The sequence below is a fragment of the Cavia porcellus genome, unplaced genomic scaffold (genome assembly GCF_034190915.1).
Source record: "Cavia porcellus strain 051 isolate PalLab524CR breed Dunkin Hartley unplaced genomic scaffold, mCavPor4.1 scaffold_7, whole genome shotgun sequence".
In the NCBI taxonomy this organism is placed as follows: Eukaryota; Metazoa; Chordata; class Mammalia; order Rodentia; family Caviidae; genus Cavia; species Cavia porcellus.
In genome coordinates, this window is record NW_026947490.1 from 21,802,186 (window position 1) to 21,814,891 (window position 12,706).

Here is a 12,706-nt window from a genome sequence, read left to right on the forward strand (position 1 = left end):
GACTGCCTGGGGCTTGGGAGTTGTCCCAGTGGCCCGGGAATGAATTCAGAAGCTCAGCAAGGGAGTGAGGTGGAAAGGAGGGAAGCAATGTGAAGGGCAAGAGAGGTAGGAGGCCTGCAGGTCAAGGGTGAGGTCTAGGGGGGCCGGGGCTCCCCTGGGGCGCTGGTCTGCTGTCAGGCTGCAGGCCTGGTCCTAGGTACTTGTGATTTCTTTGGAGACAGATCCTGGTGGGCCTGGCTCTTCCCAGTCACTGCCGGTGTGTACAGTGTGTGTGCCTGGGAGCACTGGGTGTGTAAAGTAGAACGCAGTGTGCTTGCCTGGGCTCCGCAGTTGTTGGGGTGGGGGTGTGGGTCTAGGCTGCTGTGTCAGGAGTTGGTGTGTGTGTTACTGTGGATCTGTATGCGTCCTTGTGGCCAGCGGTGGGTGAGCGGTCCAGAGGTAGGTTTGGTCGGGGTAGGTATGTGTGTGCAGGCTGCGTGTCCCTCTGCGTGTCCCTCCGTGGCATCTGTGTCTCGGTGGATAGGCTGTTTTCGCTGTGTCTGTGCGGGCAGAGGCAGTGCGTGTTAACTGTGTGTGTGTCTGTCCTGGCTCCGCTGTGTCCTGTGTGCGTGCGTTTGTGCCGTCCGTGTTACTGTGTCCGTGTGGCCCTCTGTCCGCGGGTCAGCGATCCGGACTGCGTGTTTGAGGGTCCAATTAGGACCCGAGTCCAGCTTTGCGTGTCTTGGCCACGCTGTTGCTACCTTCCCTGGGCCCGTCCGTCTGTCCGCGGGTCCCCCTGGGCAGGGGCGAGACGGAGCGCAGGGGAGGGGAAGGAAGGGGAGCTGAGGGGGTCCTCTTCGCCCCCACCCTACTTGCTCAGTCCCGGGATCGAACCTTATTTAGAGTCGCGATTCGACATCTGTTTTCAAATTTGATCAGCTCTGAACTTTATTTTCCGAGTTTGAGGAAAATTATATTCCATCGATCGCGCTCCCGCCCCCTCCCCCGCGCCGCCCGCCGCCGCCGCCGCCGCCGCCTCCATATATCTGCGCGCAGAGCGGGGCCCGGCGGCCGCGAGGGCGGGAGGCGCGCCGCGGAGCAGCGAGGGAGGAGGCCGAGGACGAGGACGAGGAGGAGGAGGAGGAGGAGGAGGAGGAGGGCGAGGAGGAGGGCGAGGAGGAGGCGGGGGCGGCGGCGGCGCGCACCCCGCCCGCGCCCCGCAGCCCTCCGGCCGGACCCGGCTCCAGCTTCCCGCCGCTCCGGCTCTCTTGGCGCGTCTCCGCCTCCCGTGCCAGTCCCCCGACTCTGGGTGTCTCTGTGTCGCACTGTCTCAGTGACTCACTGTCCTGTCCGCCTCGTCCTCGTCCTCTCGGTCCCGTGTCCCCCGAGCTCTGGGCACCCTTCCCCGCCCCGCCCGGTGCCCCCTCTCCAGGACGCCGCGGGGCCATGGCTGCGGGACCCGAACTTTAAACTCTTCTCCCGGGCCGGAGCGGACGCGCCAAGCCGGGAAAGTGAGTGCGCGCCGCGGGCCGGCGCAGGGGCGGGGATGGGGGCGGGGACTCCTGCTGGAGGCGCGGAGGGGGGAGGGGGCGCGGGGCGCGGGAGCTGGACAGGGTCCCCAGAGGTCCGGAGCCGGGGCGGGGCGGGGTCGCCTGCGAGGTGCGGCTGTTCCCTGTGCTGGGGAGGTCGGGCCTCGGCGCGGGGTGGGAGGGCGAGAGTGCTGGAGGGGCGGCCTGGGACCCCAGCGCAATGGTTAAGGGCAGCCAGGGGTGTGCACGTGAGCGACCCGGGTGGGTCGGGCGGAACCAGGGCTCAGAGATTTTGGAAATAGGTACTTGGGGACGAATTGAGAGTGGACCCGGATATTTGGGACTGAGGAGTCCGGATATGTGGGTCTAGAGTGGGTTTTAGGGAGACAGGGGTAAAGGCTTGACTATTTGGGACGAAAGAGACCCGCTGTTAAGGGCCAAAGAGCTGGATCGATATTAGGGTTTGGGTACTGATTCCTTGGAGCAGAGAGTATTGGGGGGTGGGTTAACATGAGAGTGTGGAGTTAGGGAGCTGGAGGTCTGAATTTGGGGCCGAAGTTCAAGACCTGAGTATCTGCAAATTTGGATTTGGATATTTGGGGTCTGGATATTTGGTGTGAAGGATCACAAGGTTAGTGGAAAGCATATTGGAGCAATCCTGGGGTCTGCATACTTTGGGACAGGGAGTGCAGGGGCCTGACCTTTATGGGGCTTGTGGGGCTGCACTTCTCTGGGACATCCTTTCTACCATCACTCCACCACAGTGACAGGCCCCTCCGGGACGCCTCTGCCATCTCCCCCCGCCCCCCCCCCCCCGTCTCTCCTTAAAGGCTCTCTGCCTCTGTTTCTCCCCAGCACCTCTGTGACATCTCTAACTCTCCCATAATCTGTCTGACTCTGTCTTTTTCAGCGTCTCTATCTCTAGGGTTCAACCCTCTTCCTATCTCTGTGCCCATTTCTCCTCAGATCTCTCTATCTCTGTATCTCTCAGTCTCTGCCCTTCTGTATCTCTCCTTCTCTGTCTCTCCCAACGTCTCTGTCTCTGTCTCCCCCTCGCTGGTTTCCGCTCAGATTAAGCCGGGGACCTAATTCCAGGCCCAGGATCGAATTTTCTGGCAACAAAGGGAAATAGCGAATCGATCGGTCGCTCCGGAGATTAAGAGACAAGCGGCGCGCGGATCTATCACGGCTAAACGGCCCCCCCGCCCGCTCCCCCCCGCCTGGCCGGCCTGCCGAGCCCCAGACGCGCTCGGCATCGTCAAGCAGCCTCAGGAGCCCGGGCTGCCCAGCAGGCTGGGCCTCACCAAGCCCAGAGCTAACTGCTTGCCCTTCCCAGGGTCCAAGCCATAGGAGGGGCCCGAGAGCTGCAGCTGTCCCCTGGGGAGGGGGACGAGAGGGAAGCAAGAGAAAGTAAGGCAGCAAATCACCAGGGCAGAGCTGTGCTGCACATACCTGTGGCATCAGGTAACACTTCTCAGTCACATCTGTCCACATAACTGTCACACCCTTGTTGTGTCTTGGGTACTCCACGTCTGCACCTCCGGGTGACAGTTTCCTTCCACCTGTCCCCCGAAGGTGGTGATCCTTGCTCTCCACACCTGTTCCCTTGGGGTCTCTGTAGGTTACACCCATTTCCTCTCACCTGGCTCTCTGTGTAATACACCTGCTTTTGCGGACTCCACCCTTCCACCAGATCCCTGCATCTCTCGTGTTTCAGGCCACATTCTCTTCTTCCTGCCTCCCCTTGCCCTGTTCCACCTGTCCCCTACAGATGATCATGCCTTTCATCTCTGCCTTCCAGCAGTACCCCCGTTCACCACAGGTGTGTGCACACGCAGCACTTTGCACAGAGCACGCGCGTGTGTAGTAGCTTCCTAACCTGCACCTCAGTTACAGCCTGCCCTTCACCAAAGCTCTTTGCTCAGCTCCTTGCCCTGCTATGGTGCCTTCCTACAAGAACCCCACTTTTCCCACCGGTGTCTGACTCTCTCAGTCTCTGTGTCTCTGTCTGTCTGTCTCTCTGCCTCTCTGGGTTTCTTGCCTTCTCTTACAACATACAATACTTACAATTTTGGCCAGTTCTTGGCCACAGATACCTGTCTCACCTGCACAGCTGTTTCTCTACACCTGTCCTCAGTGTATCTACCCACTTCTTTCTCCACACTCTAATTTCCCAGGCTTCTCACTTCTTTTTTGGTGCACAAGTTCATGCCAGGGCCTCCATACACCTGTCCATTCCTTACCTGTGTACCCTAGGTATCGCCTCCTCTGCCACTGCAAGGGCTCAGTTCTTCGGCACACAGGTCCTGAGAACTCCGGATGCCCCCCCCCATTCTGCCTTTAACCTGCCTCTGCTGTGCAGGGCTTCAGCTGGGTCTCAGTCTTCCTGTCCCCAAGAGAACACCTCCTCCTGGAGGCATCCTTGTTCCGCAGATACCCACGTGGCTCCTCCAACACTGCTTCTGCTTCATGAGCACATCCCCAGCTCTCTATTCTCAGGTCTTTTCATCTCTCATGCAACCTGTCGCCCAACCATAAAAGTCAAACCTTTGGGTCTCTTGCACCTGTTTCAAGCCTGCTCCGTTGCAAAAGCACCTGTCCTTTTCCACAGCACAAGTCTCCGACCAGCAGTCTCCCCAGGGAGTACCGATTGTGGCATATAAACGACACCTGTGGCATTTGTTAAACACACAGCACCTGTGCCCAGCTGCCAACACACCTGCACACCCGCTGCCTGCACAGGAAAGAAGCTCTCAGACATCAATATGTTTCAGAGACACTGGCAGATTCCAGTGCCTCCCACCAGGCAGGCGGAACCCAAAGGTCTGCATTTCTAACCATCTCCAGGCCCTGTTGGTCCGCATCCCACACTCCGAGTAGTATCTGGCTGGTCTGTGTTCTCCACTGGTGTCTTGCACCTCCTGTCCCTTGCATACTGATGGCCATGATGATGGCAATGATGACCGCTGCTGAGGACTAAAAGTGTCCCTGTGACAGGATGTCCATCATTTTACTTCCTCTCATGGGACCCTTTATAACGCAGTTACTGAATCTCTGTCCCCATTTTACAGAGAAGGAAACTGAGTCCAGAGAGGTGAAGTAACTTTTTTGAGATCTCAGACACTGCGAGTTACTGGAGATTTGAGTCAAACCGAGGCAGCCTGACTTCAGAGACTGTTTCCTTGTCTTCCAGGTTTGCTGGTCTCTCATACCTGCCCAGCAGGTGACCTCCTTCCTCGGAGACACACCTGTCCAGCTAGGTGCTCTGCCAGCCCTTGCTTCATCACTGGGCTCCTCTCAACCTTGTGCTTTCGCCCTCCATCTTGCCCCTCCAGTGCCTGCTCATACTTGGCTTCCATGAGTATTAACTCCAGGGGACCACAGCTGACACCCCACATCCTTACTCCTGTGCTTCCCTACAATCGTCTGCCCCTCCAGATGCCCGCTGGTCTCTGGAGCTGTCTCCTGATACGCGTCCTCCTGCCACCCCTCACTGTGTCCCTTTTTTGTGTCCACCTTTGCCCCCATCTGCTCATCTCTCCCTGCCCTGCTGCCTCTGCCTGCCATTGATCTGGTCTGTTCATCACTCTGTAGCTTTGTTTCATTTTTGTTTCTTGATTGCCCTGCCCAGCTCTATCTTTATTCTCTGTTTTTCCGTGTCTATCTCTGTATCTCCTTATAACTCTGTCTCTCTGTCTCCTCTTTCTCCTCTGCTTCTTCATCCTGTCTCTCTATGTCTCTGTTTCTATCACCTCACTCTCATTAAACCCTGTCTCAGTCTCTTCTCTCCATTTTTTGTCTCTGTCCCTTGCTTTCTCTTCTGATAGTAGAGATAGTGGGGAACTTGAGGTCATGTTGACCTGCATTCAGGTCTAGGCTTCACCACTCAGCCTTGTGGGACTTGGGCCAAGTTACTCCCCATGTCTGAGCCTCAGTTTCCACATCTGTGAACTGGGCATCGTGGTAGTTACTACTTTGCATGTGGTGGTGAGGATGGTGCGCTGAGAGAAGTAAGAGGGCCTGGGTCAGCTAAGGACTGGACTTTTCTGTGGGTCCTTCCAGGCCTGTTTTTTTCTCAAGACTGCCACCCAGCCTGGCCACCAGTGGGAGTGAGCGTATAACAGGGAGAATGGAGGGAGAGGTGGCAGAGGTGTCCAGGCCAGCAAGACCTGGGCATGGGACCTGGTGTGGGGCTGGGGACAGGGATCGATCTGCCTCGGCGGCAGTGCAGGGGCCAGGATTGCATCTTGTCACAATAATTTATTGCTCTCATCCCATCTGATCGATGGCGCTGAATTAGCACTGCGCCTGATGCCCCTGGAGCCCCGAGCCTCCCCCAGCCCAGCCGGACCCTGGCCTATGTGGGATCCCCACCTGCCCTAGCCCTGGCCCAGCTCTGCTCTGTTTCCTTGTGCCTCTGAGTTTCTTGGCCCTGTCCCCTTAACTTTCTGCCCCTTACATTGCCCTCTAGGGTCTGAGACTCATTCCCCTGTTGCTGACCCTCAGTCTCCTGCTTCCCCCCATGCTGCCCCATCTGCCTGTCCTTCTGGGTGCCTGAGTCCAGTCTCTCTAGCTCTCTGCTGCTGTACCCCTATTTTCCCCTCTCCCTGTCCCTCCAGATTCTGTGATCTCTATCTTTCTGTCCCTTTGATCCCCATCTCTGTCTCTCAGATTCCCTACCATGCTGTTTCATCTAGATTCCATGCAAACATTACTGCCTCAGCACATCCCAAGAGAGAGAGAGACCTTGAGGAGGACACGCAGAGCCCCTGCCCTTGGCCTCCAGGTCTAAAACACTCACACTCAGCCATGCTTTTCTGTCCAGGTACCACCAAGGACCATCCTTTCCCTACTTAGCTGTCACTCTGTGATGGAGGGCTGGGCCAACAGGCCCAACCCCAGAGGCTGAAGGTCCTGTGGCTGAGCTGGGGATGGAGCTGGGGCTCAAGTGAGGCAGGAACTGGGGAAGGGGTTGGTGAGGATGGGTTAGGGATGGGGACCAGGAATATGCTGAGGTTGGAGCTGGGCATGGGGCTGGGCTTGTGGGTGTGAGACTCGAGGTGGGTTTGGCCTCCAAGGCACGGGCCTCTGGGGCAGAAGGAAGCAGGAGCAGGGTGAGGGGAGTTGGGCTCCTCACACACACAGGGAGGCTGTGAACCATGCTAGCTGGGTCCTTCCCTGTGGCTCTGCTCTGGCTACCTGGGGCTCCCTCATCCCGCTCTTGCCTCTGCCCTAATCCCTCAATTTTCCGCATCTCTGCCCCTCCTTGCCTTCCTCCCTGACCCAGTCTCCGGTGCCCTCACTCCCATGACCTCCAGCTCTCTAATTTACTTGGTCTCAGCCTCTCTCCACTTGCTCCCTCTTTCTGCCCTCTTCCCGGGTGCCCCTAATTTGGATCTCCCTCTGTCTCTCAGTGTCTCTTTTCTCTCTCCCCTTACCCGGCTCTGTTTCTGGCCTCTGTGTCTCTATCTCTGTCTGTCTGTCTGTCTTACTTTGTCTTTCTGCCTTTGAGGTCTCCTGCTCTCTGGTCTTGGACATCTGTCTGTCTCTCCTCCTCTCTGTGACGTTACCCCCTTCCTCTCTGTTCTTTATCTCTCTCACTGTACCCCTCTGCCTGTCCCCCTTCTCTCCTCTACACACCTCCAGCCCCCAGCTCCTCCAGCTCTCTGGGTATCTGCAGGCAGGGGCTGCAGTGTGGCGCCAGGGCCAGGCTGTGGTTGCGCAGCCTCTCTCTCCCTTCCCCCAGTGCTGTTTGGTAGGCGGGGTGCGTGGCACTGCAGCTCCCACCTCCCCAGAGACGCTCCCTCGCTACCCCCCACTGACACTGTTGTGCTGCTCAGGCCACAGCTCCAGGGACATCCATGCAGAGACTGAGACTCAAGGAGAGAGAGGCAGAGACCCAGAGAAACACACAGGGCCTGAGAGATGCCCAGCTAAAGGAAGAGACAGACCCAGGCAGTGTACTGGTCTCCATCCTTGCCCTCCCTACCTTCCACAGCCACCTAGCCTCTTGGTCACCTAGCATAGTGCTAGTGCCTCACAACCACCCCCAACCCAGCATGAGACACCCCTCCTGTAGGCCTGCATGCCCCTGTGCATCTGTCCATCTGTCCCCAAGTCTGTCCTGAACAGCGGCCTCAGGAGAGGCTCCTGCAGGGGTGTGCTTGTGTGGCTTGCATTGCAGCACATGTAAATGTGACTTGGGCCAGTGGGGACTGAGCCTGGGTGTGACACCATGGCTGCATGACACCACGCGTGTTATGTCTGCAAGCATGGCTGGCTGTGGGGTGTGTGTGGCGCTCAGCTGTGCGTATCTAACACAACTGCCTGCAATGCTGGGGTTGTGCCATGTATGGTGTTTCAGCATCATACACATCCACTTGCACCCCTGAGGTCAGCAGGCATGAAGGGGGCAGAAGCTCAGGCCAGGAGAAGCAGGTGGGGGACCCCTGAGCCAGGATGTGAGTGTAGGTGTGAGATCTCCTACACCTGTGTGTGAGGCCTTGCTGGGTAGGTGTGGGTGGCTGTGTGTTTGTGTTTGTGGTGTTGAAGCCGTGTCTGAGTCCAGGTTCAGATGCAGCTGCTTTTCTGGGAGTGTGTGCACGTGTGTGCGGGCTATGGTGTGTGTGTGGTCTCTTGGGGAGTGGAGTATAACAGGCTAGGTGGAGCGTACATGTGGGATGAACTACCTGATGTGTGTTTGTGTCTTGGTGTGCTGCTGTGCTGGGGTTGTGTTTGTGTGATTGTCAGAGAGTGTGTGTGTGAACTTCATGGATGTGTCTCCATTCCATGTGGCAGACTGTAGGTCTGTTTGGCTTGCTGGGCATGCATGTGTGTGTTCTGTGGGATGCTGTGTCGCATGTGACTATGTTTAAAGCCCCATGTTTTGTGTGTCCCTGTAAGAATTACAGTGTGTGGCCCTGAGAGAAGTAGGAAGGAGTCTGTGTGTGTCGTATGTGTGACACATGTGCGGCACCTGTGCACATGGGATCCATGTGTATGCTATGCATGTGATGCGTGTGTGTCGTGTGTGTGATATGTGGTGGTATATTGTATAGCATGTGCTGTGTATATGGTGCATGTGGCATGTGTGTTGTATGTGTGTGGTGGCTGTGTGGTATATGTATATGGCATGTGTATGCATATGTGCAGTGTGATATGTGGTTTGGTTGCTGGTTCCATGTATGTGCTATGCATGGTGTGTAGTGTGTGTGTGCTTGTGTGTATCTGTACACCCCGTGTACACAGTCACCCTTCCTTCACAGAGCCAGGCCAGAGCACTGGTTGACATGGGCAGGGATAGGAGTGGGCGTGACATCTGGAGTTGGGGTGCAAGTCCTGGCAGAAAAGCCCCCTAGGCCTCTGTCCCACCAGAGTAGCCATGGGGACCCCCTGGTGTCAGTGATAGGGTGGTCCCTGAACCTGGCTGTGTGTACCCATAGAAGCAGCCCTACCTTGGATGGACAGATATGTGCGAGACCATGCACATGGCATGGGGCAACAGGGAGGCTGCCGTGTGCACGGGATAGGATGGGATGGGTGAGGACCCTGGTTCATGTGTGCCAGGCAGGGGCTGCCAGCTGTAGCTCAGAGGTGTGTGGGGTACATACTGGTGGGTGTCACAAGTCTGCTGTGTGCACGGATGTGTCCTACACAGTCTAGCAGCATGGGGACATGTGTGTCCCTGGACTGTGTCTGAATATGTGGCCATGGGTGCAGTGAAGGTGTGTGTGTGTGTATGTGTGTGTGTGTGTGCGCGCACGCGCGTGCATGCATGAGCATGTAGGGGTGGCGTGGCAGTGGGAGAAGGGTCTTGGGCCACGTCTCTCTCTCCTCTTTAGACAGAGCCCTGGAGAAGATATGAAATTTAAAAAAAAAATCAATTTTCATTCCACTTGTGCAGATTGTGTTAAGGGGAGGTGGGATGGGGGGCTGGGTGAGGGATGAAGGGGCTGGGGGGGGGTGTGAGGCCTGAGGCAGCTCCCGAGGCGGCCAGCGCAGCTTAGAGAAATCAAAACAACTGGTTAAACCCCAGCCCAGAGGGCTGGGGTGGTGGGGTGAGGAAACAGAGGCAGAGAGCAGACAGGCCCAGAGACAGCCAGCCAGCCAGAGACATTGAGAGATGCAGGTAAGCAGAGAGATGAGCAGCACAGACCCTCAGTGAGAGACAGACCGATGGACAGAGAACTGACATTGAGAGGGGTGCTGAGAGAGACAGGACAGAAACAGCCTGAGACAAGCACGTGTTTCACATACACCCCCCCCCACACACACACACGCTTAAGAAGTCCACAGACAGACAGGTAGATGGAGAGATGGATAGCAGAGACCATACAGAGAGGGTAGCAAAAGCAGGGGCCCCTGGGCTGGGGTTACCTCGAGTATGCACCCAACCAAGCCTGGTGTCTGAGGGGTGCTGCAGGCTCCCTGTGGTGCTGGTTATAACTGTGGACCGTGTGTGTGTGTGTGTGTGTGTGTGTGTGTGTGTGTGTGTGTGTGTGTGTGTGATTGGGACCCTGTGTCTGTGTATGAGTGTGGGGCTGTGGGTGTGCTGCCTGGCCATGGCTGTCTGTGTTAGTGACAGGCAGGCCTCTGTGTCACCATGCGTGACCAAGTGCGTATGTGTTGGAAAGTGTCTGGTGCTAGTGTGCGTGCCTCTGTCTTTCCGGTTTGGCTGTGTGGCTGTGTGTTTGGGTGTGTCTGCATCTGTGTGATATTGTCCCCACATGCCATTGTGCTTCTCTGTGCTTGTAGGTGCGAGCCTTGGTGTCTGTTACGTGTCGTGTCTGTGTTGGTGTCTTTCTTTCTTTCTTTCTTTCTTTTTTTTTTTTTTTTTTTTTTTTGGTCTTGTTTTCCTTTTTACTGGTACCAGGGTTCGAACTCACGACTGCCTGCTTGCAAGGCAGGTGCTTATGCCGCTGAGCTAAATCCCCAGCCCCAGTGTTGGTGTCTCTCTGAGACATGTGATTGCGTGTCGTGTCTTTGTTTCAGTGTGGGGTTGAATTGGTGTGTGTTCTTTGTGTGTGTCTGTGAAAACCTGCGTGGTTCTGTGTCAGGGTTGCTGGCTGTAGTGATGAGTGTGATTGTGGATGTGACTGGCAGTGTTTGCTGATGTGTGAGCCTAACCCACTCATGTCGTGTGGCCTGTGGTAGTGTCTGACTTTTTTGCCCACGGGTGTGTGATGTGTGTTGTATGATGGTGACAGTGGTGTGACTGTGCTGACACATATGGATCTGTCAACGCATGTTGCCAGGTACATGGCGGCGCGTTAGTCTGTTGTGTGTGTGTGTGTGCCCAGGAAGGTGTGCAGGGCTGTGTGATTGTGCTTGGCAAGGAGGGAGGCAGCCTCTCTCTGCCCAGCCTTGCTCACACTGCTGCCTCACGCACACACATTCGGTGCCATGGCTGCGGGCGCTGGAGAGGGGGCGAGGGGGGGTGGAGGAAGCAAAATAAAATTAAAAATTAAAGCTTGCCCGGAGTCCCCATCTGCACCATGCACGGCCGGCGGGGAGGGGCGGTTGCGGCTGCTCCCCCTCAGCAGTCACCAGGGCTGGGGCTGTCTGTCCATCTGTCCAGCTGCCCTGACAGGCCCCTGCTTGGCCCTACCGCCCTGGGCCTCAAGCCCTGCTCCCTCCGTGGGTCGATCAAGGATCAATGGGGGTGGGGGGGGCGCCACGGGCAGGGCGAGATCAAAGGCACCCCAAGAGAGGGACACTGGGACTGAAACAGAGATGGAGAGACAGGACACTGGGTAGGAGCAGTGGAGACCCTGAAACAGAGACAGGGAGACTGCGAGGAGGCAGGGCTGAGGTGTGGAGGCCCAGAGACAGAGACCGCCTTGTGGGGATCCAGAGAGATGGGGGACAGACGGAGTGAGGTTCAGGCAGCGGACCCAGGCGGGGCTGAAGCAGTGGCTGGGAGAAGCGGCAGCGGGGCAGGTGGCAGGGAAAGGGACCTGGTGGGAGGGGCCGGGACCCAGGTCCCCGTGGGACCTGACACTGGGCAGAGGCCAGGCGCAGAGACAGAGGGGAGCCACAGCAGAGACTGAGAGACAGCAGAGATGCCTGTGAGAGACGCGGGGGGAGCGTGGGAGCAGGGCCCGGAGCGCCGATCCCACGGCTCCTCGTTATAACGTGTCCGGAGGAGGCGGCGGGGAGTTGAAAGCATTGGGAAGAGAAATCAAAACCAACACGGAAATGAGAGGGGCCAGTGGGGGGGTGGGAGCGGGAGGGGGGAGGAAGGAGGGGGACCCAGAGAGGCTGAAGGGGGGAGTGAGAGAGGTGGGGGGAGTAGGGAAGAGTGCAGGGAGAAGGGGAGACAGGAGAGATGGGGAGCCGGGAAAGTGGGGAGAGGGAGGCAGGGAGAGAGAGACAGAGATAGGGATGATGGAGGAGAGATAGAGACAGAGACAGGGAAGTCTCTCAGAGACTGAAAGATGGACCAACTGGGGAGAGGGAGAGGGAGACCAAAGAAGAGGGGGTCAGTCGGGATGGGAGGCAAACAGGAAGAGGGCCAAAGGGATGGGAAGAGACACCCCAAGTGAAGGAGGGATGGGCTGGAGGAGAGACCAAGTGAGAGACAGATGGAGAGGAGATGGGGAAGTCAGGGTTGGGGCTGAGAAGGGCACAGGTGAGGGCAGAGAGTTAGGGACCTGTTGGGTGTGTTGCAGGGAAGGGACACTGTCTGGTGTCTGAGGGGTGAGGGGGTTTGTGAGGGAACAGGCTGAGGAGAACAGAGGTTTGATCATACCAAGAGAGGATCTTTAGGGGGACAGAGTCTGAGGGCTGGGGCTGGATGCGGCTAAGGGGGTGCCTGCCCTGTCCAGGAGTGCAGAGGGAGTGGATAGTTACGGATGGTGGGGAGGAAGGTGGTCTGAGGGGAAGGTGCTAAGAAGAGAAGGGTGAGGGGATGGAGCATCTCAGAGACTTGAGGTATCTGGAGAGAAGTGTCGGAGGGGTGGGGTCTGGGGGAGAGACAGAGCCAGTGATCAGTCCTGGGGGACCAGAAGAAGCCGGTCTGGAGAAGGTCTGTGGGACTCACACAGGGGGGCCGGTACCCGTCCAGTCCTGTAGGGAAGGGAGAGCAGGGGCTGTGTCTGCCCTCCCAGCCAGGCCACCAGGTGCCCAGCTCTGCGGGCTCTAAGGAGAGTGGGTGAATTGGCCTGGGGGTCAGCAGGTGGGGGCCAGCTTCGGAGCAG

General features: G+C 57.5%; 1 protein-coding gene across 2 annotated transcripts in view; it reads left to right on the top strand.

Moving 5' to 3' along the window:
• Window positions 1-12,706, top strand: part of Erfl (ETS repressor factor like) — an 18,837-nt gene continuing 6,131 nt past the window's right edge. Inside the window, exon 1 of one of the 2 annotated variants that reach the window (XM_063252248.1) lies at window positions 1-105. The gene's annotated coding sequence lies outside the window, so the exon portion shown is untranslated. Of the gene's footprint in view, window positions 106-1,351; window positions 1,491-12,706 lie in introns of those variants that run through there. The other variant, XM_063252247.1, reaches the window with a different exon arrangement.